Source organism: Myotis brandtii, unplaced genomic scaffold, assembly GCF_000412655.1.
Source record: "Myotis brandtii unplaced genomic scaffold, ASM41265v1 scaffold165, whole genome shotgun sequence".
Classification (NCBI taxonomy): domain Eukaryota; kingdom Metazoa; phylum Chordata; class Mammalia; order Chiroptera; family Vespertilionidae; genus Myotis; species Myotis brandtii.
Genome location: NW_005356042.1, coordinates 12,393,148 through 12,420,930, shown reverse-complemented (window position 1 = coordinate 12,420,930; position 27,783 = coordinate 12,393,148). Strand labels below are relative to the sequence as shown.

At 44.1% G+C, this 27,783-nt stretch overlaps 1 protein-coding gene and 1 long non-coding RNA gene across 2 annotated transcripts in view; both read left to right on the top strand.

The window, feature by feature from the left end:
- WWOX (WW domain containing oxidoreductase) overlaps positions 1 to 27,783 on the top strand; it is a 935,251-nt gene that overhangs the window by 717,173 nt on the left and 190,295 nt on the right. The window lies entirely within an intron of this gene.
- LOC106725462 overlaps positions 1 to 27,783 on the top strand; it is a 212,154-nt gene that overhangs the window by 87,298 nt on the left and 97,073 nt on the right. The window contains exon 3 of the long non-coding RNA XR_001361357.1: positions 5,329 to 5,435. This is a non-coding gene — a long non-coding RNA (uncharacterized LOC106725462). The remainder of the gene's footprint in view (positions 1 to 5,328; positions 5,436 to 27,783) is intronic.

Below are 27,783 nucleotides of genomic sequence, written 5' to 3'. Positions count from 1 at the left end.
AATCCCATATCTTCCCTTTTCTTTTGTTTGTGTAACAACTCAGCTCGCTGTCACCACATCAGCACATTTTGTTACAAATCTCAGTGCCCTCTCGCTTTCGGTTTACTTAATGCATTTCTACATTTTCCCAAGGCCACTCGGGCTGTTTTCTTGTGAGTGGCACGCCTGCCTCAAATAACTAAAATTGCCTGGGTCTTGGATTCTGAGCCTTCATATTCTCTCATATATTATTTGGTCCTATTGTTTCTTAACTCGCTCATCATTCACACGGTGAAGGAAATTCCATTTGGTCCTTTTAAGACCGCCAGACTAGCTGACTTAAACACTCAGCCCCAGTTGCTTCTGGATATTTCGGTTCTTTATTGAAATGGTCCCTTTAATGTCGTCTTTAATTTAATCAAATAGTGTCATCAAAATAACATTTACTCTATTACTGCAAATTCACTGCATTATTAACTAGTGTAACTAGACAAAAAAGATGGTACAAACCCCCATGGAAATATATACTTACTGTAAAAATGGATACAGTTCATAGAGGTTCTATATTTAATTTGCAGTTTCAAAGTACTCTCTATGGAGAGGTTTTATGGTTCTGAAATAATTTAAAAACACACTTTACTACAATCCATAGCAGGTAGTTTTTGCCAATTTGGGAAGTTATGGTGCCTTGTACTTTCCAAAGTACCCAGACTGCATTTTTAACAGTGATGTGCCTCTCTCTCATGAGAAATGGGGCCCCTTCCTCATACCACAGGTGGGTACCACCAAGGACTCACTGGTTTCTTTGTACCCCCCAACAACCCAAATGTAAATAAGATGTTATTGGCAGGGATCTTATCAGGTTGGTAAAAAATACCAATGCATCAATGCCACTTTGGATAGTTTGATCAGAAAACAGGTCATGTTTGGGGCAGGAGATGAAGGATTAGAGGGTTATGGAATTTTAAAATTCTTTCTTCAATTCAAGAGAAAAGCATGGACAGGGAGGACAAGAGTTCTGGGTTCATGGTGTTGAATAAGTTATTTGCTAAGCCTTCCTTTGCCCATCAATGAAAAGAGGAAGTTCTATGACAGTGAAACACTATTAAATAATCTAATATTTTTAAATGTTTGTCTACCCACTTTCTCTTGAGATCAATAATGCCATTTACCAATTGATTTTTTTTATCAGAATTCGCCACTAGCTATTTCTTTGTACAGTGGGAAGGTAAAATATACACAGAGCATCTTTATTTCAAGATTTTCATTCTTCTCCCTACCAAGAAATTCTATTCTTGGGAGGATATTGGATAGACTTAGAAATAAGAGTATTGAACTAAAGTCAGTTCTTTTCAAAAGGCATATATTTTTTACCTGTTGCTGTCCCCGCCACCAGCCAAGTACTATGCCAGGTCCTGAGAAAATAAATACAGATAAGTTCCAGGTCTCTGTCTTGTGGAACTTAACATCAAGTTGAGGACACAAACATGAGAAAAGAATGATAAAATAACTCAGGTGCTCTAATAGAAGCCTTTACAGGATTAACTCTTCATATGTCCATCTGTCCATCCATCCATCCTTCCACCCATTTAACTGTCCATTCTTCCACCCCTACTTTCATTTATTCATCCATCCCCCCATCTGCCTCCCCCCATGATGTCAGAACCATCAATGCTGAATCTCAGTGCAATAGGAAAGCACATGTTTTAGTTGAAGATCCAAGAGCTTGTCAAAGTGTGCAGAATGACGTGGAGATCCAGATGCTGATGAGACTCCATACAAATATGACATAGAAGAGGCTAGAAGACTCCCCAAGGCCAGATGTACAGACTGATGCATCTGAGACAGTGGGGGAAGATGGGCTCCCTCTGTGGTTCTCAACCCCACTGTGATCATCCAAGAAATGGTAAAAAAAAAAAAAATCCTGAAGTGTGGGTTCATCCTCTGGGGAATCTTGTTCAGGTGGGTTAGGGTGCAGCCTGGGCATCAGGATTTTGAAAAGCTCCCTAAATGATTCTAATTTGCAGCTAAAGTTGGCCGTAAAGGATGTGTGTGAGGGCCAGTCTTTCTGGATGATTAATACCAGCGGCGTCTGCACCTTAGGTGTGTCAGTTAGTGGGTATATGGTGCATGGGGGGACAGACCAGTTGAACGGAACACTGGTTAAGTCAGATGTCATAGGGGTGAGAGACAAAGGAGTATGTTGTTGAGCAGAGACTAGACTGGGGCAGCAAGATCAATTCCTGCCACCCGTGTTTTGGTGCAGAGAATCACTAATGCAATGTTTGACCCTCAATCTCGCCATGAATTAGGTCACAGATAAAAAAATACCCCTGCCTCTGACTAGGAGTGACAGAACATTATAGGGCCAGGGTTTCCTAGATTTCATTAAAGTGCTTGTCTTGTGGTACATTAAAAGCAAGTCAGTGTTGGTTGCTGAGTGACTGGCTGACGGTACTCATTCTTCAGTTATCTTATTTGTTCTCGAACAGCCTCAATACTTAAAGTGAAAGGAGACTGTTACCCAATGGAAATCAGTCACTTGCTTTAGGTGGAAGGCATCAGAAATTGCAACGACTGTCTCATTTTGTCACATTCTTACTAGAAAAGGACGTATATCCATGATTTAGCAGGAATTTATTGAGTCAGGCACTGTCAGGCACAGAGTAGATCCAGTGGTGAGCAGGAGAAAAATGGTCTCTGCTTTCTAGGATCTTGCTATCTGGAGGGGACAGAGAACTAAATAAGGAAACACAATACAGTACTACAATCATAATAATTCCGCGTGTCGTCGGTCACCGGGTGTCGGACTCTATGACAGAGGTAAATAGCAGTTAATTCAAAAGGAGCATTTTAAGCTCTGGGACGTCTTTTCAATTCATTTGCTTTATTTTAATTTTTTCTTCTAAAGTTGGCATAACCTTTTATTGAAGCTCTGCCTCCATTGTCATATCTATTTCACACACACACACACACATCTTTGAAGACTTTATTTTAATGGTACATAACTTCAGAACCTCTGGGGCTTGCTTTGGTACCCAAATCATCGTAGCTTCCTGAAAACAGAAGAATCCACAGTGGATTCTCTGCAGAATATCTTTGGGGAAAGATATTACTCACGTATAATTGGGTGTCTCAGAAAGTAATCAACTCCATAGAAAGGAGCTTGCCCACCTACAGACCCCTGAGACTCCAGTGTTCTCGGATAAATGTACAAGTTTCCTTGAAAAAGAGACTCAGGCCAAGCACTCAATGCTTATGTTTCAGATTATACTCTCCCTAAAACCCAGGCAGTTCTTAATGCAGGGTTGGTGATATCTGAAAATAGATTTATAGTGGTTAGTGAGAAAAGTAGGGAAAATACCATGTGTGGTTTTTTAATGATGATCATATGATTGGACTGATAATTATACAATTAAGAGTGACTAAGTCAGTGTGGTTCTTTGTAAAACTTGTTGGTGTAAGGGAATTTTGTCTTTGATTATTAAAGAAAGTATAGTCTGTTGCATGGCACAAAGAAGACACTCAGCAGGTATATAGTTATAGAATGGGATGCACAGGTGGGTGAGTGGATGGATGGATAGATGGATGGATGGATGGATGGATGGATGGATAGATGGATGGATGAATGGATGGATACATGGATGGATGGGTTGGTAAAGGGATGCATGAAAGGGCCTGTTCCCCTTAAGGGGCTCTTTACAAAAATATTTTGATTCTCAATCTTTCACATGCAAGAGGACCCCAGAGATTTTGATTCACTGTGTCTGGAGAGAAATTTGGGTCTCTGTATTTTTAAAAGAAATTCCCCAGTTTTCATGGTATGAGTAGTCTTGGCCTTCTGGATCCTAATTCATCTCTATTTCTACGACATCTTCCATTTTATTGCTAATTCAGAAATCGTCGTGCACTCATATTGCCTGCATTCAGGAGGCACTTCTTTCAAATTTATGTCACCGGCAGTTTGGAAGAGATTGGGGGTCTCTGTTGTTGGAGCAGCTCTCCTGTCTCTCATCAGGACCTCCACTCAGGGCACTCCTGAACAAGCCTGGATATGCCTTCTCCCTGAGATCCAATGGGCCAGGCCATAGGGAAGCTTTGGAAAGGGACAGTCTTGGGGTTTGAACAAGAGAGGAGATGTTTGTCTTGTGAGTAGAATGTTCCGTTACAAGGACACTCGCTCTGTAGGTGACTCTCCATGTAGTATGGTTTGGAGGTGGCATCTTCTTTCTCCATCTCCACGGCTCAATCTCATGTCAGAGGGCAGAAATTTGGAGTCAGTGGGGGTACCCATTTTTTTCTGGGATAAATCTGATTGTGAAGGAGGAAAGAAAAGGCCCAAGTGTGCTGGGTAAGGACTACTGGGTGGCTGAGGAGTTTGACACATTGGTGATTTCCTCATAGGCCCAGTTTACTCCCAGGGATGACAGTCATTTTCTAAGAAACTGAGATCGCTTCTCATTGCGTTTAAAGGCTTAAGTAATGTATTCTGTCAGACAATTCTCTGAAATGGTTTTCCAAGTGAATGCATCAGAAAGTGCCTAGAAAGAATTCTGGCACAGAGAGAGGAGGGCATTCTGAAATGTGAGCTGCTTGAGAGTCGGAATCTAACTTGAGGTGTATTATACATATGGTAAGATGCATGCATGTTAGATAGACAGGTCAGGAACTTTTATTTATGTATACACCCATGTAATTTGTTTATGCACCTGTGTAAAGATAGTCAAGATCAAGATAGACAACATTTCCAACACTCAGAAGGCTTACCTTTACCCATTTTCCATCAATAAATCCCACCATCCGCCAGAGCTAGCCCTGTTCTGATTTCCATCACCGTAGCTCTCTGTTCTCGAGTTTTCTATAAACAGAGTCATGCAGGGTGCACTCTTCAGTGTCTGGCTGCGTTTGCTCAGCATTATGTCATGGGAGTCACCCATTGTATCCTAGTCTTCTTTATTGCTATGTTTCTGACATTTTATTAAAAGTTGAAAGAATTGTAAACATCCATATAGCCATCAGATTTGACAGTTAACATTTCTCTCTACTTGCATTTTATCCATAGATCTATCCCTCTCCCCATCCATCCATCTCATTTTTTATTTATTTCTAAATAAGTTGCACACATCACTCACTTGACTCCTAAACACTTCAGCAGGTGTATCATTATTGTAATAAGGAAGTAGAGTTTGCTTATGGTTGTTTTGTTAAGGGCATGCTTTTTTTTTGTAATAATTAGAGTAATGTAATGATAAAGCTATTAGGAGCCAACAGTTATTGAGTATGGACTTTGTATCAGACATCACACTTTGCACTTGATACGTGGGTGGATGTTGTTACTTCCATTTTAAGAAACCGAGCCTTGAAGATATTATCAACATGCCTATGTTTACAGAGAAAGCAACCCTGGATTGTGGCTGACTCCAAAGCCAGTTTGCCAGCATGCAGTTCAAGTGAATGTGAGTTAAAAACTCGGGGTCAGTGCCCATCTCTGCCTCTTATTAGCTGTGTGACTTTGGGCCAGTGAACTAACCTCTCTGCATCTCAGATTTACCCTACAGTAAAACGATGCCACAGAGTTACTGTTGAAGGTCAAATGAGATTTTTAAATGCCTAAGAAAATACCTGCCTCATTGAAATTCACAATCTAACACTTCCAGCTAGAAAATTCTGGGACTGTTAGTCTGTAGAACAAATGATGTTACTCACCCCAGTTTTGTTGTTACTGCTATTGTTTGTTTTGGCTTTGTCCTTGCTGAATTGTGATTTGATTCCATTTAAGCAGCTCTCTCTGCAAACACAGACTCTGCTCCTCTCTATCTCTTCACTCAGTGATGTTATAATATCTAGAGGCTTATTGATTATTTGTTTGATTCTATTGTGGGCACAGGAGCAGTTCTTAGATTAAGACTATTAGATTTTCCCAAACAGTATTGCCGTGGTTTATACAATTGGACAAAACGGGTGATCTAATTTGGACTCAATTTGCTCTAAAGTAGAGCTGGAGGAGGGAGGTACTGTGATTTGGTTCTGAGCCTGAGAACAAGTAGAAAAAGTTATCTCCAGGTGATATCTGTGTGCCTCATCAATTCCAGATACACTGCGTGAGCAGGTCTGAGAATTCAAAGCTTTTTTGCTTGGTTTCATTTCTCGTCCATGAGCTAAAGAGCCTAGCTTTACCTAGCCAACTGCGATATTAAACCCACTGATATCATTTATTTTTCCACGTGAAATATCTCAGGGAAAAAAAAGTGCCACGTTGAGTTTTCTTGAGATTCTGTGTTAAAAGACTAGAGGTTAAGAGGAGATAACAGATTTGCTCCCAAACAAATGGTTTCCTAATAGCTACTTTGGGTGGAACCAGATGGAAAACTTTGTTTTTCTTCTTTCACTGTATATCTCCACCCTAGCATCCGAGCCCATTTTGATCATACCATCTATAGACATTTCAGGTCTCCATTTTACCTTAACATTATAGCAGAGTTCTACAATATCATTGACTCTTTATGAATATAATTTATAATGATGGCTATAAATTCCATTTATTGGCTATTACTGTAGTTTATTCCTCTAATATTGAAAATTTAGATTGCTTCCAGATTTTCCTTATTATAAATAAGGCTAAAAAATAGACTTTAGATTAATAAATACAATATATAATATTTGACTATTGTATAAGATTAGGTTTCCAGAAGTAGAATTACTGAATAAAAAAAAGTGTACACTTTTAAGGAGCTTACGTACATTTCATAGTTATTTTAATGGCATATCAATATCACTGAAAATGATGGTTTTGGTTCAAATCCCAAGAGAAAACTCTGGGGAAATTACTTAACCTCTCTGTGCCTCAGTTTCCAAATCTGTGAAATGGGAAAAATATTAATGCCTACTTCATAGAGGTGTTGTGAGGATTGAATGAGTTGATATATATAAAACATGTAAGATGTGTCTAACATGTAGTAGGTTTAGTAAATATTATCTGGTTATTTTTAATATTAACTACTAATATTACCTCAATGGAGGAAGAATCTATGGAATACACAAAAATCACCCAAAGGTTTTCTTTGATCCATTGTTTCAGTGTCTCCCATTCTAGAACTTTCCCTAGTCACTAGCCAGCCCCTGAGGTACCCCATATGTGGTTAGCCTAATTTCCCAAACTTAACCACCTCTCTGAGAAGCCCATCAATACTGATCGGTGTCTGGAAGGGAAGAAGCAAACTCATTGTCCAAAATGTTTTCCAAGTGGATGAATCCAGCCCTGAACAATGGGGAGGCTTTCAAAGGTAACTGACCACAGGAAATGACCAAGACTGGAACCATTCAGATTTGGCTGGTGAGGGTTGAGTGGGCCTTAGGTTCCCTTTGATTGGACGGAGGACCCTGTGACAGTCAGGAGCTGACTCAGGAGCTGGCTACAGGCAAAGGCTCAGAGTTCTGAATCTGTGGGCTCTGTAAATGCAGGAGGTACAGGATTGGGGACAATGGGAGTGGCTTTGCTTACATGGGCCCCAGTGGAGCATCCTGGGACACAGCAGCAGCAGGAGCAAACAGGGAGTCTTCCCTGAACCCCCTGCTCCCCCAGTCTTGTGTTCTCACTTCTCATGTAGTGCTTAACCCAACAAATTAAAAATGTGATGTGATCTCCATTTCCTCTGAGTTCTCCAAGAGCAAGGCTCCTAGCATGTTGCATGGTCTGTAGGAGATGATCCATCTGTGTGCATGAGTGGACGCGTGAGTGAATGAATGAATGAATCATTATTTCTAGAATATCCAGAGACTGCACCCAGACGCAACTTGGCCCAATGGGAGGACTGTAACTGCCGATCCTAGGCAGGAAACGTGAGCTCCGAGCCCTGACCATTCTGTAGGGGTGGATAGAAAGTGCCATTGATAATTGTCAGACAGGCCAGGTCCTGGAGTTCTCTGGGAAGTTCTCGCCAACCTCGGGAAATGGGGCAGCAGTTTAACTTATGGATGCAGTGATGCTTTATTATTAACCACCACAAGCAGAGAGGCACGAGGATGACTGTGACCATTTTGCTTCACATGTAAACTTTGACCTCAGAGCAAAGGGGCGGCGGGTGCTTTTTCCAAGGACCCTGTTGATGGTGACAATAAGCACGAGGCCCAGCTGCCAAGAAGGCTGATAACGGGAGAGCGGAGCGTGTCTTTTCTTCCTCCTTTTTTTAAACCATGCGCGTTGGTTTTAGGAATCATTAGCATGGTGAAGATTAAAGCTATTGGAGATAGCACAGATTGTTTCATTTTATTATGTTCAATTGGATTGGATCCGAGCCATTTGCAAAGTGCAGTATTACCATAAGAAGGGACTTAGAATGTTTGTCACATAATACCCTTTTATGGAGAAGGCAGTTTCTTAAAATTAAAAAAAAAAAAGACTTGAAATAGCAAGGCTTTCTTCTGCTTTCGAAGTGCAACAAAATAGAACTCTGTATGTGCCCAGATGGACTGCTTAGGAGCTATATGAGTGGCTCAACTCTCTGGTTCCAGAGGCCCTTGTCTTTTGCTACTTAATTCAGGGGACAAAGTCAAGAAAGTAAAACTCAGGACCCCAGTCCTGCCTGTTCAACCAGAGCCATTCCCCTCTTCAAAATTGCCTCTTGTTCTATGTATACCTTAGACACTGTTCGCAAAAAGGGGGGTTCCTGCTGCTTTAACGATGATAAAAAGATAGTTTGCTGAGAACATTAAGTGAAAGATGCCAGTCACAGAGGACCATGGGATTCCGTTTATACAGAATGTCCTCAAGAGGCAGATCTGTAGAGGCAGAGCGTAGATTTGTGGTTTCCTGGGGCTGAGAGGGCATGGAGGGATTGGGGAGTAACAGCGAAAGGAGGGGGTTTCTTTTGGAACAATGAAAATGTTCTAACGTTGATGTGGTAAGCATTGTAAAACTGTGACTATACTAGAAACTATTGATCTGTATATTTTAAATGGGGCACTGGTGTGGTATGTGAACGATATCTCAATAAAGCTGTCATAAGCAGCGTGAAAACCGGGATGTAATTCAACCAGTCTGATGCTCGTGTCCTCAATGTTCCTATTTCAGTCCGGACTGGGACAAACACCCAGGTGAGGTGTGAGCAGCACACAGGGGAACGCCGTCCCCTGCACCCCCAGCATGCTACTTCCATTCATGCCACCCGAAAGCCACATCACCACGGTGACTTTCAGTTATACAATGGGACTTACCTCGGCACTGCTGTAATTTTACTTGAATCCCTGTCTCTGCCAATACAGTGCAAACCTCCTTGATGTCAGGGTTTCCAGGTCACGGTGAGCTAGTTTTTGAATAATACAATGACCTCATGCCCAGGAGTGTACTTGTTGTTGAGAACATACAATGAATAAGACACAACTCAAGCTCTAGACAGCTCACAGTTTTGGGGGGAAAACTGGTACCATCTAGTGAAACCAAGGAAGGTTTCACCTAAGAGCTTAGGTTTGCTTTAGGGCTTGGATGATGCATAGAAGCTCACCAAACATGGAAGCAGAAGAGTAAGCATTCAAGGCAGAAGAAACATCATGGGGAAGAGCTAAGAAAAAACATACAGTGTCAGAATCATGAGAAATTTGCTGAGAATTAATTTAAGAACATGATTTAGAAAGATAGTATATTATACCCCATGTCCACAACTTTCATGGAACAGTGTACGCTGTTCTGTCATCCCATATTAGTCATAATTCTTGGTGGCAACTAAATTTACCTTATGACAAAAGGGAGTATATTGGTTCATATACTAGAGAGTCTTAGAATTGTAGCTTCAGGCATGGCTGTATCCAGGGGCTCAAATACATAATCAGATAATTTGTCTCTTTCCATCTGTGTGGCTTACTTTATACAGCAGTTTTTCTCTGCCTGGTGGGAGAGATGGTTACTACAAGGACCAAAGTCCCATTCTCATATAATATCAGTAATAGCAAGAGGTCTTAGCCTCTCTCCCAGGGAAGATTCCAGTCCAGTGTAGGTCACATGCTTTATCTCTGATCCAGTCACTATGGTCAAGAGATGGGCTATTTAATTAGCCGACCGAGGTCATGGGTCTACTATTGTGGAAAGGAAATAAAACACTCCAATTGGACCACGGGATCAAATGGAGGAAAGTGTGCTTTTCAGAAGAATAGAAGGGAAAGGAGGGACAAGTGTGCTAATCCCCCATATCCCCTGAGATTTTTTTTAAAGTTCAGGCATTAAGCTGTGTTTTGTTCTTGTGATGTTGGATTTGAAACCTTAGCTGAGGATTTTACACACACACCGGTTAAATTCCATTTAGGTAAAATACTAACAAGAGAGAAGTAATTCATTTCCCTTCCTTGGACCTCAGTTTTCTCATCAACAAAATGGGGATAATAGTGTGGACACTGTAGCCTGTTTACAAAGATCCATGGGAAACATCAGGCACGCACTCAGAGAGCACTGCGTTCTTCCTAGGCCAGGTCGGAGTGTGTCCACCTGCTGTTTACACAGGACTTCTTCCTCTACCTCTCATTTTAGCAAACTCTGATCTGACAGAAGGAAAGGATCCCTTTATCCCCAGCAGCTTCAGCCCTCTCGGGAGAGAGCAGGTTGTCCTGCTTGTACCCGGGAAGGTGAGGCTCAGGGCAGGTGGCAGAACCATGTCGTTTCCAGATGAAACAAGGCTCCCTGGACATCAGCTGCCTTGCTTGGAGGGGCGGTCAGACAAAGAGCCAAATTTAAATTCATGTAATGTTGCTGTTTGTAACAGAGAATACTTAAGACATCTGCTCGGAGCCTCGCATTATAAATGAATGGAAGGGATCCAGGAGTCCTTTATAAGATGGGGGCTGCTAAGTGAGCGCCACATATTTCAAGGCAGGATCTTAATCAGACGTTATTTATATCTATAATATTTTACAAATTAAAAGCAGCAGAAATAGTCGCCGGAAGGATGTCAGCAAGCAGGGCAAAAAAAAAAAAAAAAAAAAAAAACATTTTTTGGAAAAAAAAAAAAAAAAAAAAAAAAAGAACCTGAAGCCCAGAAGAGAGAGGCTGATGATGATGTCTGGGAAAGGAGGGGTGAAAAAGGAGCAAATTTACCGTCATTGGCAGGTGTCAAAATGTTCCGTTTAAATGAAATGGTACGTGTCCTGCAGTAGCGTGGGTGCTGCACAGCCCACCCGTGTTTCTGTTTCGGCCGCCCAGCCTATTTTCTTTCCCGTGCAAGCTCAGCCGTCTCCTCCCTGCCTCTGGGTCACGGAGGGCTCCTACTTTATTATTTCCTTTTACTTCAGTTCATTATGCTCTGTGATTCAGTGGAAACATAAAAAATGGCTCTTAATTTTAATTAATGGCAAACTTAGAACAGGCCCATTTAATAAATCTGTTCTCTGAGCTTAACAAGTCTCCTCTCCTGTAAGGGCCTCCTGTCATTTCATTAACTCCAGAGACTCCAGACCCCATGACTGTGTCATGGACAAGAGCTGCAGGTACGTCCGGAGACGCGTAATGGACTCACGGGATCCTGTCCCCAGGTCCCACTGAAGAGTTATTTGTCCTGCAGTTGGGACTCAGCTGTTGTTTCCACTGGGATTAAACAGCTGTCACATTGTTAATGACATCAAATTCACTCATTAAGCCTCTCGTTCCCTTCCCACGGAAACTGGGGGTTCAGAAATCTCTGCCACATCCCCCTTTATGAGGGAGTGAAAGTCCAGGAAAAAAACTGTGGCCCTTAAGCCCTTGTGCCGATGGGTTCTTGTGAGGAGTAATTAAGCCGCTTTGTAAAGTGTGTTGTCCGGTTGGCAATTGGGTGCTTACGTCCCATGGTGGGAGCAGCTGGGAGGACTGGGAAGGTGAGAAAGGGAAGAAACCTAGAATTCTTCTAGTCATACCTCCACTTTTTGTTTGTTAACAACACAAAACAAAGTTACTAAATAATTAACCAACCAGAAGTGAACTTGTGTGTGTTCTCAAAAGTATACCTGCCAGTTTCTTCAAACCTCTGTAACCATATGTCTGATCAGTAGGAAGTCCCTGCTCTTTTTTTCTTTTTCCTTTAAAACAAAATATTTTTATTGATTTCAGAGAGGAAGGGAGAGGGAGAGAGAGAGAGAAACATCAGTGATTAGAGAGAATCATTGATCAGCTGCCTTCTGCACGTCCCCTACTGGGGATCGAGCTCACAACCCAGGCATGTGGGGAATCGAACCATGACCTCCTGGTTCATAGGTCAATGCTCAACCACTGACACACACCAGCTGGGCTCCTTTTCCTTTTTTTAAGAGAATTTTTCCTTCCATGTTCATCTCCCAAATTGAAAAACACACTTTATAGGGTTTTATTGTTATTTTGATAGAGATGGTTTTGCTTTCAAAATAAAAGTTTGAATCCAGAGTTTGATTGAGAAATCTATTCCTCGAGGAAAAAGTAAATGAAAGTCTCTCTCAGTGTCTTTGGCAGCACAGATTCCTAAGAATATAGGGGAGTAAGACATGAAGGTGGGAGCACAGCACGGGACTCTTGAGCTGGGCCCCCCACTTCCGCTGGCAAACACAATAGGGAAAAGGATGGGTGTGTAGGATTTTGTTTGCTTTTTCCTTCACCTTGTTTGTTTCATTGCACAATACCAGTTCTAGGATTATTTCCAGATAATTGTATTGTTAGTTCCCTTTCTCCCTCCGCCCCTCTATTCCCCTCAGGCAAGATAAAACTCACACAATGTTTATGTCAAATGTTTAACATTATTTTCTAAAACCTTTCACCTTTCTAAAAAAACACCTTCAAAAAGTGTCCTCTCCCCACTTCTGTGGCTGAAAGTGCAGGGTGATTTCACACATCAAACACAGCAGGACAACTCCCCCTGGTTAATACCAGCCTCCAGGAAGAAGGGAAAGAATTCGAGAAATCCAGAGCAGAGGGATGCTGGGTGGGCGGGAGGGGCGGTATGCTCATCAGAGGACCGATTCTTTTGGATCCCTGTTAGAGAAAAACCATGTCTAAGGAGCCCACAGGAGCAGGAAAGCCACGGGCAGTTCAATAAATAACCACCTTCCAGTCCAGATAATGAAATACGGGAGTTTTATGTGTCACATCAATAAACATCTTAATTGAACAGCACGTGGCTTCTCCCCTAACACATGCCTCAGACTGCACTCGCTTTCCCGAGTCTAAGTAACTGGGGAAGTCACTCAGACTCAACCTCTACAGCGAAATGGGACTCTAGTGTCCAGAACCAGGCCCAGGGGTGATGCGATGCATCCATCTTAGTTAAGATTATCAACCAAAATAAGCCATATATTACTTTTTAGTGTATCATGTGATGCACAAGGAATTGCTTTAGGGTTTTGTTTTGATTTGGTTTTGATTTAGCAAAAGCCTAATATCACTGACTCATAGGAAACGTTACCCGCTGGAAATTCCTCAGCCTCACTAGCTAATGTTCTTCGCCGTTACCTCTCGGTCAAGCCCCCAGACCCACCCTCAGTCTCTGGTGTTGGGTCCCTCGGCTCTCCACCCTCCAGAATGGGATGTTCAGGGTGTAACCTCCCAACGCCTGCAACCCTGGCGGGGAAGCAGAGGCAATTTATTAGCCCAGCTTCCTGTCCACAGGAGGCCCGGGGAGGCCTTGAATTTCGCAGCTGCAAGTCAAATTCCACCAGCGCAGTCGCGGAATTTAATGAGGCCTCTCTGGACACAAAGAGAGATGGACATTTCTAGGCTTGCTGGCTGGGCTCCCAAGCCTCCTCCTCTCTCCTGATGAGACCTTCATCAAAAGGCCTAGGATGTTGTCATGGCTGGGTCCCTCCTTTTGTTTATTATTCTACATGCAACTCTAGACCTGCTTGGCCCTCAGAATTTATTGCTGCCAGTAAAAGGGCCCCCTCCAAAAACAAAAAGACAACAAAAACGGTTAAGCTTTATGGATAGTTATCCTTTAGTGAGCACGCGTAAGACTGACCTCATCTGATTCAGGAGTTCCCAACTGGGGCCAATTGTGCCCCCGGGGACCTCAGGCGGTGCTGGGAACATGGCTGGTTGTCACAGCTCTGGCGGAAGGGCAGGAGGAGAGGCCAGGGCTGCTGCTAAGTACCCTGCAATGTGCAGGACCGCTCTTGGCACCAAGAATGATCCAGGCCCAGATGTGGGCAGTCCTGAGGATGCGAAACCCTGGCGTGGTTCTCAATCCTTTATTTTATTATTGCCTCCCAGCCCCAGGAGCCTTTTCAGTTGATTTTCCTGAAATTTTAATGCCACAGATCTATTGCATATCTGTTTTCATACTGTCTGCATATCCGTGCTTTACAGAGTAAAAGGGGAAGCATTTTTACTCTCCCACCTTCTCCACCCCTAGGACCAGTGTTCACCCCCCCTCCCAAAGGAGTCACTTCCCCCACTGGTAGCTCTGAGACATAGGCAGTTTTTGAGCAAGGGAATGTAGTGAGGGGATTCATCTTTTATTTTTATTTATGTTTTAAATTAATTTGGGGGGGGTGACATTGGTTAATAAGATTATGTAGATGACAAGTGTACCTGGCAGCCATGTGGTAAGCCCGGGGCTCCTAGCTCTGTAAGGTCCCTCTTCCAGCTGTGTCAGCAGCCACAGCCGTCAGCCGCTCCCCCACCCAGTGCCCTGCCACCCTTGCTCACTTGACATCCTCCTGCCTTTTTAGCTGCCAATTCTCGGGAACCTTTGTGAAACCGCTCTCTGGAGATGCCACTTCCTTTCAGTGGTGCATCTAGTCAGCTCCCCTGCGCTGGGCTCCAGCAACATTAAGGGACGCTGTTCCACCTGAGTATACATTTCAAGACTGTGTCTTCCTTGCCCATCGTTGGGTGGCCTGCACAGTTCCTGACCCGGAGTGAATGCGTGAGTGAACGAATAAACAACTGAATGAATAAGGGCTTTTCTCTTTGCAAAGCTCCCTGCACATTTTAATCTAGCCAGCATCTTGCAAAACACACCTACTTCTTTCTGATCTTCATTTTTAGGTAGTTTTGAAATGAGAACCAAATGAGGCTGCTTTTGCTCTTGACACGCCAGGTCTTCACACACTCCCAGCACCCAGAGCTGTGTGGCCAGTCTCAGATCCGGAGCAGGTGATGTGCGTGGGCCTGTGACTAACAGAGCCACACAACGCAGGATGGAGGCAGCCTGGAAAGCCAACAGAGGCAAGTAATTTCTGAAGAAGGGACCCAGGAGGCGGAGAATGGGTGGCTGATGCAGAACAAAGAGCCTGGTCCCTTCACTGCAGTTCCACCTCAGTCTCAGGGATGCAACCAGGATCCCTGAGACCTAGGTTCGAGGTTGGATCCCCAACTTGTGAGGGCCGTGGCCTCAGCATCACCAGGCCTTAACGCTCAACCCATCAGCTGGCTCCTGGATGAGTGTGGCTTGAGATAAAATAGTACAAAGAGACAACGCCAGGGCATACGGCTGCTCCGAAGCTATTGCTCCTCTCTTGACACACCCGGTCTCTGTATGGCAACTTCTGCTTCAAATACTTTTCATAAGGCCAATGTTAGTGCTGTCATTGACAGTGTCTCTTTAACGCCTGGGTCAGAGGTCAACGTGCAGGCCAGAGAGCTGAGGTCTCCTGAGTATAAGCCCCCAAGCCCCGCCCTATGCCGTTCCCTTTGTATTCGGCCCACCCAAAGGGGAGTCTCTGGCCCAGACTCCACACCCTCTGTTTTGTGTGATTTGCTCTGTTGGATGAGCACACCAGCTCCCCAGAGGAGTTCCTCGGGTCTGGGAGGATGGGTGTTTCTGGAAGCTCCTGCACACATCCATCCGCAATGCCTGTGGTGCCTTCAGGCACTCTCCCAAGAGCTGCTGCATCCTCCTCGTTGCCCTGTAAGTGGTATGTCAGGTGCCCATCCATCTTTGAGTCGAGAGGTTGTTTTGAATGACTCCTTCCAGCAGAACTTCCTCAGAGTGGTGGGGGCTCAGCGGGGAGGAGGGAAGGGTGGCGTTTGTCAGAAAGGCACGGGCCTCTGACTCCAGAGTCCTGGAGGGATCTCAGAGGCCGGGAAATCCTCCAGGTAATATTTATTTACCTGATTTGTTAGGACACAAAAGTGCTTGGGGTGGTCCTCTTCCTGCCCCCCAAACCAACCAGACTCCAGAAGCCAAAGGCGATTAGTTATGAGCCTGCCCCCCCCCCCACTTTCTTCCTCCCTGAAAACCCACCAGGGACCTCCTCTCCACACAGGTCCTCATTTGGGGGAATTTTTCATTCCTTTTTTTTTTTTTTTCCTGAGGAGCTTAATGTACACTTTTCATATAAACAAGAGAGGTAAGAGGGAGGGAGTAGAAGAAGGAAATGGTGAAAACTGAGCTGAGGGAAATGCCCAGAGGAAGGAAAATTCCAACAGAGGGCAAGGCAGGTCAGCGCAGCGCAGGCTGCTGGGTCTCCGGGTGGTGCCTGAGTCCCTGGCTGTCCTGCAGGACCCCCTTCCTGTCCCCGTGACAGACACACACTCCCATCTTTCCCTCACCCCAGGTTCCTTCTGGATGAGTTCTTTCTGGACAGCAACAGCAGACACACATGCACACATGCAAGGAAACTTCAGGGACATTTTTTTCTTTCTCTTGCCCCCTCTCTCCCCAATTTAATTGAGGTGAAATTCATATAACATAAAATTAACCATTTTAAAGCCAACAATTCAATGTCATTTACTATATTCACAACTGTATGCAACTACCACTTCTGTCTACTTCCAACATATTATCCCCTCACCAGAAAACCCTGTATCCACTAAGCATTATTCCCTATTCCCCTCTCCTCCCAGCCCTTGGAGGCCACTGAAGTGCTTTCTGTCTCTATGAACTTGCCTACTCTGTATCTTTTACATAAAAGGAATCATACAATACGGGAGCATTGTGTCTCTCTTCTCTCATTTAGCATGTTTTCAAGGTTCATCAAGGTTGTAGCATGTATTCCTGCTTCCTTCCTTTTTGTGGCTGCATAATATTCCATTGTGTTTTCATAGCACATTTTGTTTATCTGTTCTTCCGAAGGTGGTTACTTATATTGTTTCCACAGTTTGGCGATTGTGAATAGTGCTGCTATGAACAAAAATTTGCTTGAGCACCTGTGTTCAATTCTTTCGGCTATAGACCTAGGAGTGGCATACATCCAATGCTGAGTCACATGGTAATCCTGTCTTAGCTCTTTGAGGAACCATCAGACTGTTTTCCACAGCAGCTGCACCATTTTGCATTCCCACCAGCAATGTACAAGGGTTCCAGTTTCTCCACATCCTTGCCAGTGCTTGTTATTTTCTTAGGTACATTTTGATCTCCTTTGTACCTTCTCTCTCCCTACATCTTCAAGCTGATGGAATGAGATCAGGATGTAAGGGTCTGCTTGCATCTTCATTCGCGTCTGCTCAGAACTCCTGTCTCGTATCTTTCCTTTAGAATGCTGCTCAGGCTCATTTTGTTTTACGTTACATGCATTATGGGTTGTCTCACAATAATTAAAAGAGGAATCCATATCATAGAACATGTGAAAACACAGAGCAGAAAACACACACAGAGATTTTAAAAAAAGAAAAGCCGTCCCTGATTCCATCACCCAGACATAAGCTCTGTATTTTAGTTTATTTCCTTCTAGTCTTTTTTCTCCCCTTGTATCATATTAGTTAGGAATTGGTTTGACTCTAAGTAAAAACTGCTACAATGACGACCATCAACAACAAGATGGGAGTGTGCTTCTGTCTCAGGGTAAGTGAGCTCCTTCCTGGAGTTGCTCCGATGCTGTGGCCACTTTGTGGTGGACAGGGCCCCTTCCCGCCAGCTTTTGCTCAGGAATGGATTAGGGGAAGGTGAAAAGACCCCAGAATCAGGAGGAGCTGGCTAAGGCTGTAGGGGTTGCACGAAGGTTCCAACCAGCCCTGCAATAGAGATGTGCCAAATGGAGCTCCTATAATTAGTGTGAGGGGATCTTGTTCCTCAGATGACTCAGGTATATCAGACACAGATGCTGAAGAATTGGGACATTCCCAGGTGGACCATGGCTTCTGGACAATGGCATTTGTGACTTTGCCTTCATCCAAAAGATGTGATTGATGACTGGAGGAAGGGCAGTGGGGTAAGTCAACACGGGCTACCCTGTCCTCAGACTCCCACCCCAATGCATGCGGAACTATAATTATCCTTCCTCTTTACCATCATCTAGTTTGTCAGTCTTCATCATGAAGTCCGTCACATTAGGTCCATGTTACAGATGGAGAAACTGAGGCAGAGGTTGACAAACACAACTCATTTCCCTTAGCATTTCCATTACTTTGTTTGAGTTAAACACTTTCATGGCTAATTTTATTCCAACAGTGTCCCTAGAATCATTTTAGTTCTCTTGGCTGTAACCAAATCTGCACAATGCCCCTTGAATTGGCAAGATCTGAGTCAAACCTCAATTTTCACAATTAATTGTGCTGCAGTTAATTAAATTGATTGCCTGGCAATCCAGCCTCAATTAAAATACTAATAGTTTATTTATTTATTTATTTCATCATTTACGAAGCGTTTTTACCTGCGCCATCCCACAGGATCCTATTTGGATACCCTGATGATGGGGATAACAATGTGTCTAATTATCCCATAGGTAGAGTTGTGGGAACCACACATGACATTTCAAATCAGGATCAGAATTTTGACCTTGAAAGTAGGACCAGATCTACTTACTCAGCTCAATTCTCCTAAGGAGACAGAGGTCCTGGTTTAGCTGCTAAATGTGTTGTCTTTTAAATAAGTTTTTGCGGAAGAGTTTATTGTCATCAAGAAAAGAAAAAGTAGGAGAGCACTATCTTGAAAGTCCTCCTTAGTTTTAAAAGGATTGAGCTCACTGCACAATGGGAAGGGTCATGTTATATCATGTTTTTGGAAATGTCGCAGTAGGGTTATATAAGGTCCAGGACTGGTCCCACTTTCTGCTTCTTGATTTGTGTGTAGATCTGTGGACAGGAGCTATTTGCTCCATGGTCATGGGTATTTTTGTCTGTAATGCAAGAGTGCTCTCCAGAGTCCTCCAGCCTCATGAAAGCTGTTCCCGTGGACTTACATGGCTTGGTGCTGAGCCCCCCTTCTAACTGGGAGAACCCTGTGCCACTGGGCTTTCCTGAAATCTGCATGGGGTCTGCATGGCGTCCTGAGTGTGTTAGCCCTCGGAAATGGCTTTGCCCACACCTCCCAGCACTGTTCCCTCATTCCTTCTTTAGGATTTCTCTGTGTGTGCTAATGCTGAGCCATTTCATGATCTCTATGTGAAGATCCAAAATCGCCAAAGGGAAGACATTCCAGTGGGGTCTTCCAAGCAGAGAGGAGGGAGCAGAGACAATGCAGGGAAATGTCTATGCAGCACCCACTGCTTTCGGGATGGTTTTCATCCTGAATATCATTCAAGTCCAAAACAGCCTGAGGGATAGCTAGAACCGGCTATTTCTATGTTGAAGAGCAGAAGAATGAAGTAATTTCCCTGGACTGCACTGAAGATACTTTGATTTCAAAGTCCTTGCTCTGCCCATTATGCCACATGCCACCTCACAGTTAAATGGCTCCTTCAGACACCCATGGACTTCAACCCTGCAGCCCTCTGCTCTGCTGAAGAAACCCTCATAGGACAGTGAGAGCCCCAGCTTTTGATAATGGGGCATCTCAGATCCAGCATCTCTTGCTGACGGGCGCTGGACCTATGGTGGTTAACATGTGTCCTCTTGCAGGACCTGGCCCCCTATAGGTGACGCCAGGCCATGGCTAAGTTCTGTGGGGTTTGAATTCCTTCTCCTTCATTGCTCTGAGGAGAAAAAACAAAACAAAATATCAGCCCTGATGGTGCAGTGCGTCCGCCTGAGAAATAGGAATGTGAATTTGCATTCCTTCCAACTGTGTGTTTGCAAAATATAGACAGGCAAGTTTGAATCACTTTGACTTTGAAAGCATGATCTTGAGCAATTATCTGGGGGAAAAAATACCTCCTCCTCACTAAATAGGTCTGTCAAAAAGAGTCAGAGTACAGCGAGCCATTGCTGGAATACACGGGTGTGCTGGTAAACCGGCCCCAACCAATTAAATAGCGAAATGTCGACTGCATTCAGGCCCTTCCCGGCCCACAGACAGGCTTGTGTAAGTTCATTTTCATCGTAGTGTGTATGTATCTTTAGACCTGAACTGACAGATTCCCACAGTGAACCGGGTAGGGAGTTATCAATTACATGGTTAGCTAGGCGCTGCAGTTGTATGCTCTGCAGCTCCCTGACAGAATCGGGCAGAAAAGGAGGGAAAGACTAATATTTTTGGTGCAGGAGGACTGTTAATATTGTAGACTGGGCTCCTCAAATATGTATGTTTATTTAGTTAGGAGAAGACATGCATTTGAATCTGCAAACCCTAAAGTAGTTTGCATTAAGAAGTAGTGATTACCATAATATTCTCTTCTCAAATACATTTTATTTATTAAAGGAATACTCTCCTGAGCGTCCCTTGATTCTTCCTGTGATAGGTAAATTAATTTCATCAAAGTTTGATTTCTTCATAGTGATCTTGTGAACGGTGCTTGAACTAATAAAATTACCCTGAGCAGATTTCTTATAAAGCCATTTGCAATTGGAGAAGCAGTAATTAGGGCTATCGTTGCCTTTGGCTGCAGGAAAATATATTCCTTTGTTTTTCTTTGCAAAATATTTACTATGGGTTCTCTTGTAGCCCGAGTCTGATCTGGAAGTTCACTTGTATTTTATTTTTGTGGACTGGGGCTAAGAATGGCTTTCTAAAATATATCTTCCTCTGAGACATCAAACTCCACTAACAGGGATTTCTTTACAGAATCAAAGAGTCAGAAAGAGCTGAAAGATATACCATGGATGCCTAAACTATTGATACTTAAATAAATAGAAAAATATAGGGTAAAGGACAGAAGTGTCTGCAATGAACTGGGGGACAGCAGGGTCTGCAACCAGGGCTTCCTCATTCCTGGGTTTAGGTTCTTTCCATGGATGGCATCCTTTTTTTTTCTTTTTTCCTTTTTCAAAGTTGCTTAGCTATTCTAATATCTATACTGCCAAAGATTTGAATGTTGTAATTGATTGTGCTGATTCTTCCCAAGTGAGGGGTAAGTGGTGGATCTGCTTCATTATCCCCCCTAAAGTAGATGGGCCAAGGCCAAATCTTATGGAGTGGCTTGTAGAGTTGAAGAGTCACAGGTGTGTCCTGGGGAGAAACTGCCTGGAGCAGTGCTGTTACAAGAGGTGACTGCTTTAAGCCAACCTGATACAAGAAGCTTACACATGTGGCTTCAGTGTATTTTTAGAAAACACTTAACAAAACAAGTTATAAAATGTTAGAATTGAGTTCGTTTCCTAATCAAGGAGTTAGCATCAAAAGTACCAATTATGACCAACACTATGCAAAGGGGCAACACTGAAAACCTATAATAATTTTGTTATTATAGGGAAATTGCCTCTGTGTTTTATTAAATGGGTAGTCTACTAAATATTTGCCCAGAACGGATCCTTAACACATAGCAAATAGAATGAAAGTTAACATGGTTGACACAGGCATCGTTTTTGAGTTGAGTATCACACCATCTTCTGTTAAGATGGATTTCCTTCTCAGAAGGATAACACATTATGTATCCATCAGTGAAAACTGAGCAGGTATCATGCCTGTGCCTTCTTTTCAGATAGAGCAGACCATGATGCTATGAAAGGAGGAGCAAGGGGAGGAGGGAGGAGGTAAGTTAGGATCTTGGAATGTGTCATGTAGCTAAATGTCCACCCGCCTGTTGCCCTTTTCTCCTGGCCACACCACTAGATTATATTTCCTAGACTCTCTTGCTGGTAGATTGGATAATGTGACTGAGTTCTAACCAATGGAATGTGCCCCAGGATGGAGCGAGCCTGGATCCCTGAATCACTTCCTGGAGCCCATCTCCCTCTGGTCAATAGGACTTTATAGGAATGAAAGATAAACTTGTGTGTTTTAAGCTTCAGTGACTTTGAAGTTTATCTCTTATAGCTGGTAGGGTTATCTTAGCTAGTACAGAAAGATGGGACTGGTGAAGCATCCCATCTTTCTTGAGAGTTGTGCCTTCTCTATTTTTTCCCAATGAATCCAGTATAACAATATGGCACCTGTTCTTGTGCCATGTTTGCCTTTGGACGAGGCTGATCTATGGCAGAGCTTGGACTTCTTAGGAGCTTTAACGGGTAAATTGCAAGTCCCCACCCAAAGGCAGCACTCTCGAGGTCAGGACTTGGCACGCTTTTTCTGTAAAGAGCCAAATACTTAATATTTTAGGCATTGTGGGACACACAGTCTCTATTTGTGATCATTCAATTCTGTCATTGTAATACAAACACAGCCATAGACAATATTTGATGAGCTTACATTGGCTATCCTTCTGACCCTGGGGTGCCTCTCAAATCCACTCCTGGACATGTCTGTGTGCCAATAAAACTGTATTTACAGAAACAGGCGGCAGGCTAGAAAGGTCCCATGGGTGATCAGTTGCCGACACAACCGGCTTATTTAACAACATAAGGATCCTTCAGGATCCTTCTATCAAAAATATCACACAGCTCTGGCCAGTGTTCACAGTGGTTAGAGCGTCGGCCTGCGCACAGAAGGGTCTTGGGTTTGGTTCCTGGTCAAGGGCACGTACCTTATTTGCAGGTTCCATCCTTAGCCCCGGTCAGGGTGTGTGTGGGAGGCAACCAATTGATGTGTCTCTCTCACATCCACACTTCTCTCCCCGCCCTCCTCTCTCTCATTAGCTCGCTCTCTCTCCCCCTCCCACACTCCCTTTCACTCTCTCTAAAACAAAACAATCAGTGGGAAAAATATCCCTGGGTAAGGATTAACAACAACAACAAAAATATAACACACATTTTTGTGTTTTTATAACAATATTCAGAAGTGGTCAGAGTTTCCTTGTCTGTTTTCATGATTTTCACTGTGGTGTCTGTCAACTGCTAAGTGGATTTGGGGTAATGAGTGTGTGCAGGGCATGTAACAGAAAGGAGAAAAACGGGGAAGAAGGTGTCATGTGGAGAGTGGAGGGACAGCTTGGCATTTTTTTTTTTTATAAATTGGCTCATCTATCGAAGTCTGGTTTTATTTGCCATTTTAACAGAATATGTATTGATATTTGGGCACAAAGAAAGACCCTGGCCCAGATCCAAGTTCCTCTGAGTCCCCAGACCCGTCCACCACTGCTCCATCAGGAGCCAAGCTCCGGCACCCATATTTGGGACTTTGTGGGGATTTCAGAATTGCTGAATTGCAGATGAGTTCCGCCCCAGCAGCAGGGGATTCCATGGCATCCACATGTGATTCCTGCCAGGACTTACCTCCAGAGAGGTCTCCGTTTCCTGTTGATCCTGGGGTTTTCCATGCCCAATGCTCTGTTCTGTCACCCTGTCACAGCGCATTATGTCAGGAAAGAGGCACAGTTCACCTGTAAGTCTGTGTCACCTGCATGCAAGGTGTTGTGCTGTATTGTCTTAAATGCAGCTTGTCAACACCATGGGGCTAATCACAGTGTCAAGGTCCCTGTGCCTCTGGTCCCTTCGCATCTCTGGCTGGAGCAGATTCCCCTGTCACTGCTGGGAGTCACTTCTGGGAGTCGCTCAGACAGCACACAAGAGCAGGCATGTGATTTATCCGGACCTGCGCATCAGAACACTGACCGCTCCAGCGGGAGCGCAGAAGTGGCAGCTGATACTGAGTTCAGTCAGCCAGGATCCATCTGATTCAGAGACCTTGACTGGCCCAGGGATGCGGATGCTGTGTCAAAGGTCATGGCTCAGAGCCAAACACGCATCATGCTGACCTCCAGTTCTCCTTGAGGAGTGGATTTGAGAGGCACCCCAGGGTCAGAAGGATAGCCAGTGTAAGCTCATCTAAGGCGGCAGGGGAACATGGGGGAAACGTCAGGATTAACTGGGGCTGAGGGAGACATTTACCCAAACAGGAGCACACACCCCTGGCCTCGTCAGCATTTCCCCAGGCAAGATGAGTCAAACATTTATATTTTTACATATGCAACATGCTTGCAATTTTCAACCTGGGGTGATAGAAAAACTTATTGAGAAGAGTTAATCAATTTTACAAAGGAGCCCCAGGTAGAGACACTTCCAGACCTACAGTTTTGAAAGTCACCTGGAGGATACAGTCTGACTCAGAGCTTTCTGAAGGCACATTCCTAATACGCTCTCTGTGCTCCACGAAGAACAATTGGTTTGGACATGAACTGGTTTCTGTTTTTAGACTGCAGGTCCACAATACCTTAAATAGGCTGGGGCTGTGCTGATTTCACCATTCTTTGCATTTTAGTGAATTTTCTTGTTATGGTTTCATATACGTGATCTGCAGAGATTGAGGGTAAATAAGAACAGGAATGGCGAAGTCATGGTCTACTTGCCATCATCCCCCAATTCTGGGTCCCTGGCAGACATCATGAACTCATCCGTACTCTCCTTTCTTCCCCAGCATGGACATGACTCCCTAGTCCCAGTCAATTCAGTGCTCCACAAAGCTGTGACCAACTGAGCAGGGTCAGCCCGTGTGTTGAGCTCGTCTACCATCCCTTGACTTCTCCAGAAGAAATTCTTAAAAAAAAAATGCTATTATGATGTTGCTGGGGTTTTTTTGTTGTTGTTTTTTTTTTTTGTTTTTTTTTTGTTTTTTTTTACCAGCGTTATGTGAGAATCTTTATTTTGACTAGTAAGTGCAGTAATGTTATTTTTTTAAATTAAAGATTAATTGCCCAGGGATTCAGTGGATATCTCTTTGATAACACCCATTGTTTAGGCATGAGAGCTTCAGGATGGACAAGAGATGCCCTCTGACCCCGGGGACTCAGCAAAGCACAGTACTTTAAGGTCACGCTCCAAGGTTCTTCAAAAGGGACGGCCAGGGGGGCACAGTCAAGGTACTCTCATCCCAAACTCGGTAGCGAGGACCCATGGCCAAGTGGTTCTGGGCTCTCCTAGAGGACAGCCCACCACGGTTCTTCCAGCGCAGCAGTCAGCACGAGTGGACGGCATTCTGAGTACTGCGCTCCAATAGCTGTAGTTTCTATTTCTGAAAGCACAGAGGCTCTTTGGGATTTATGTTCTTACATCGCAAACCAAAAGATGAGTAAATTCAAAAGTGGCTTGTGCTTATTAATCTAGCGCTGAATTTATTGTGTTTGGGCACCCTGATCTTTGACATGTGAGGGGCTCCCCCCCCCTTTTTTTTGACAGTGGTATTTTTCTACCTTGTAGCGAGAGTAGGTTAGGATGCATTTGAAAATTAAAATATTTTCCCAGCAAAGGCAAGATTTTTCAAGTTTGTTCACACTGGAACCCTTGCAACTTATTTTATCCCCGTTTCATCTTGAAAGGATGAAACAAATGGATTGCGAAACTGGAGGGTATCTCATTTTTTAATCCATTGTTCTAGTGAGAGTTCGGAGCTTCCCTATCAAACATATGGGTTGAGAAAAATTGGAAAAGGCCTCTTCAAGGACTTTTTCTTATGCTGCCTCATGTTTCAAGATGCTTTTAGTGTGACGGCACATATGTCTTTATTTCGGTACGGGGCCCTCCATGAGCAGAAGCAAAGTAGAGTGAATTCATTTCGCACTAATGAGAGAGCTGCCGTATGTTGGCCCGAAGTCTGTGTCCTTTACTTCTTGGGCTGCTGAACTCGGCAACTCTCTAAAAATGTACTCTCCCAAAATTCCCAGCAGGACTTTCCCCGTATTTGCATAGTGCGTCCAGTGTAGCGGGCTCTGCTCCTAAGAGCGGGCCTGAATGAAGTCAGAGGCCCGTTCTGTCCCTTCTGTATTAGTGTCATTCAGTCCGGCAGGGAAGAGCTGACACACCCACAGGGTAATTCGAAGAGCGTTTAATAACGAGACTGTTTATGAAGGTGGGGTCAGGACAGAGCAATCACGAGAGATAGAGATTTTCCCAGGGACAGTAATGGCGGTGGCTATTACCATCCTAGGCCTGTAGGAGTAAGGAGAGGGAGCAGGTGTGGAGCCAGGTGAGGGCATCTGGCTGGAGAGGACACCTGGCAGGAGCTATCCCTTTGGTTGAGGAATTCAGCCTACCTGTGTTGATTCATTTGTCTCCCCAGGAAAGGTCCTAGGATATTTAACATTCTTCCCTATTACTTAAGCCCACTTAGGAGCCAGATGGTTAAAGGAACTCATTGATGGAGATCATAGTGGTCCACTTTCCCAGGCATGGAGCAGAGCACAAAAGGGTGGAGGATGAACCTGGAAGGCAGAATGGAGAGTCCCCTACAGCTGTCAAGTTAGCTTCTTCCCAGAGAGAAAGCCGTGGGCTGTGGTCTCTGCCCTACTCCTCGCCTGTTGCTTCTCAGCTGATCCTGTGTCTGTCACCAGGGCCAGCATGTCGATACCTGGGTACCAATTTGTGACTGCCCTGGCTGGAAACACAAGCCCCGATGGGCAGTCTGGCAAAGCAGATGTGTGTGGTTCTTTTCGGCTTCATGTGAAGGGTTTTATTTCCAATCAGGAACTAGCCTGGAGGATTGCCTGGGTACTCTGTAAAATAAATTATTGGTGCTGAGTTTGATGATCACAAAATAAGTCATTTAATCTGTAGAGTTTGGGGACTAACGGTGACTCTCTTTGCGGGGAGGGCTTAATTAACATAATTATTGGTATATTGAGAGTTCTGTGAATACAGGCCCCTCCCTGTGTATTTCTCAAATTTATAACCAATCAGAAATAGTGTTCCATCTTGGGCATCACCAACAACTAACCATCTTTCCTCTTTGAGTGGTTCTAAGAATTCTGATCCAATTGGAAAGCCTTCTTTTCAGTCTGGTTCATTCAGTCTCATGAACTGAATTCTTTAACTTAAGTCTGATGAGCTCTCTTCTGCTTGCTCTGATTCCTGAGATAGAATGTGCCTAATGGAACCAGACCGCACTGAAAGGTCTTAGCAGTACTACAAAGATTTCATCCAGCCAATCGACCTACACCTGCCCTTCGGCTGGGCATCCCTGTCCCCCCCGTAAATGGCGTCCCCACTGGTCAGGTGCCATGCCATGGTGTTGAGCTTTCAGGGATTTGAATGGAGAAACACAGAACAAGATTTCCAGCTGGAGATAAATACTGAAACAGAGAAGTCTTGTGCATTCAGCATTCAATTGGGACCCTCTGCAAAGAAGACTGATGGGGAAGAAGGACATAGGAAGCTGATCGGTAGAGGGGATAACGGAACAGGTGTTCAGAGAGGAAGTAGGGACACTGAAAAGGAGGAAGCCAGAGGAAGCAAAGTAGGACAGAGAGTGTGTGTGTGTGTGTGTGTGTGTGAGAGAGAGAGAGAGAGAGAGAGAGAGACTAAGATATTGACACCAATTGACTGATCTCCCAGACCAAGGGCCTTCACTTCCCCCTCTGCCCCATGATTTTTAGTTTCTGGCTCTGTTTTCCATGAGGCCTAATGGAGAAAGGCTCATCCACAGCATAGGGAGCTTCAACTAGTCTGGCTGACCTAGTTCTGGGGAGAAGGAGACTGTCCAGCTTCATATTGGATTTTCAGAATCCTGAGCTACTAAAGGTCAACAGCTGTGTTATTACAAACACTGTGGAGTGCGTTTTATCAATGCCAAGATGCACATCACACTGACAACAGCTCTTTGTTAACACTGGGGAGCCCCCAGAGCCCCAGGGTAATTCCATCACCACCCAAGATGTGGGATGGTTTAGTGTACAGCCCAGGGTCCGATAGAAAATGAATGAAAGGAAGAGAGAGAGAGAGAGAGAGAGAGAGAGAGAGAGAGAGAGAGGAGGAAGGGG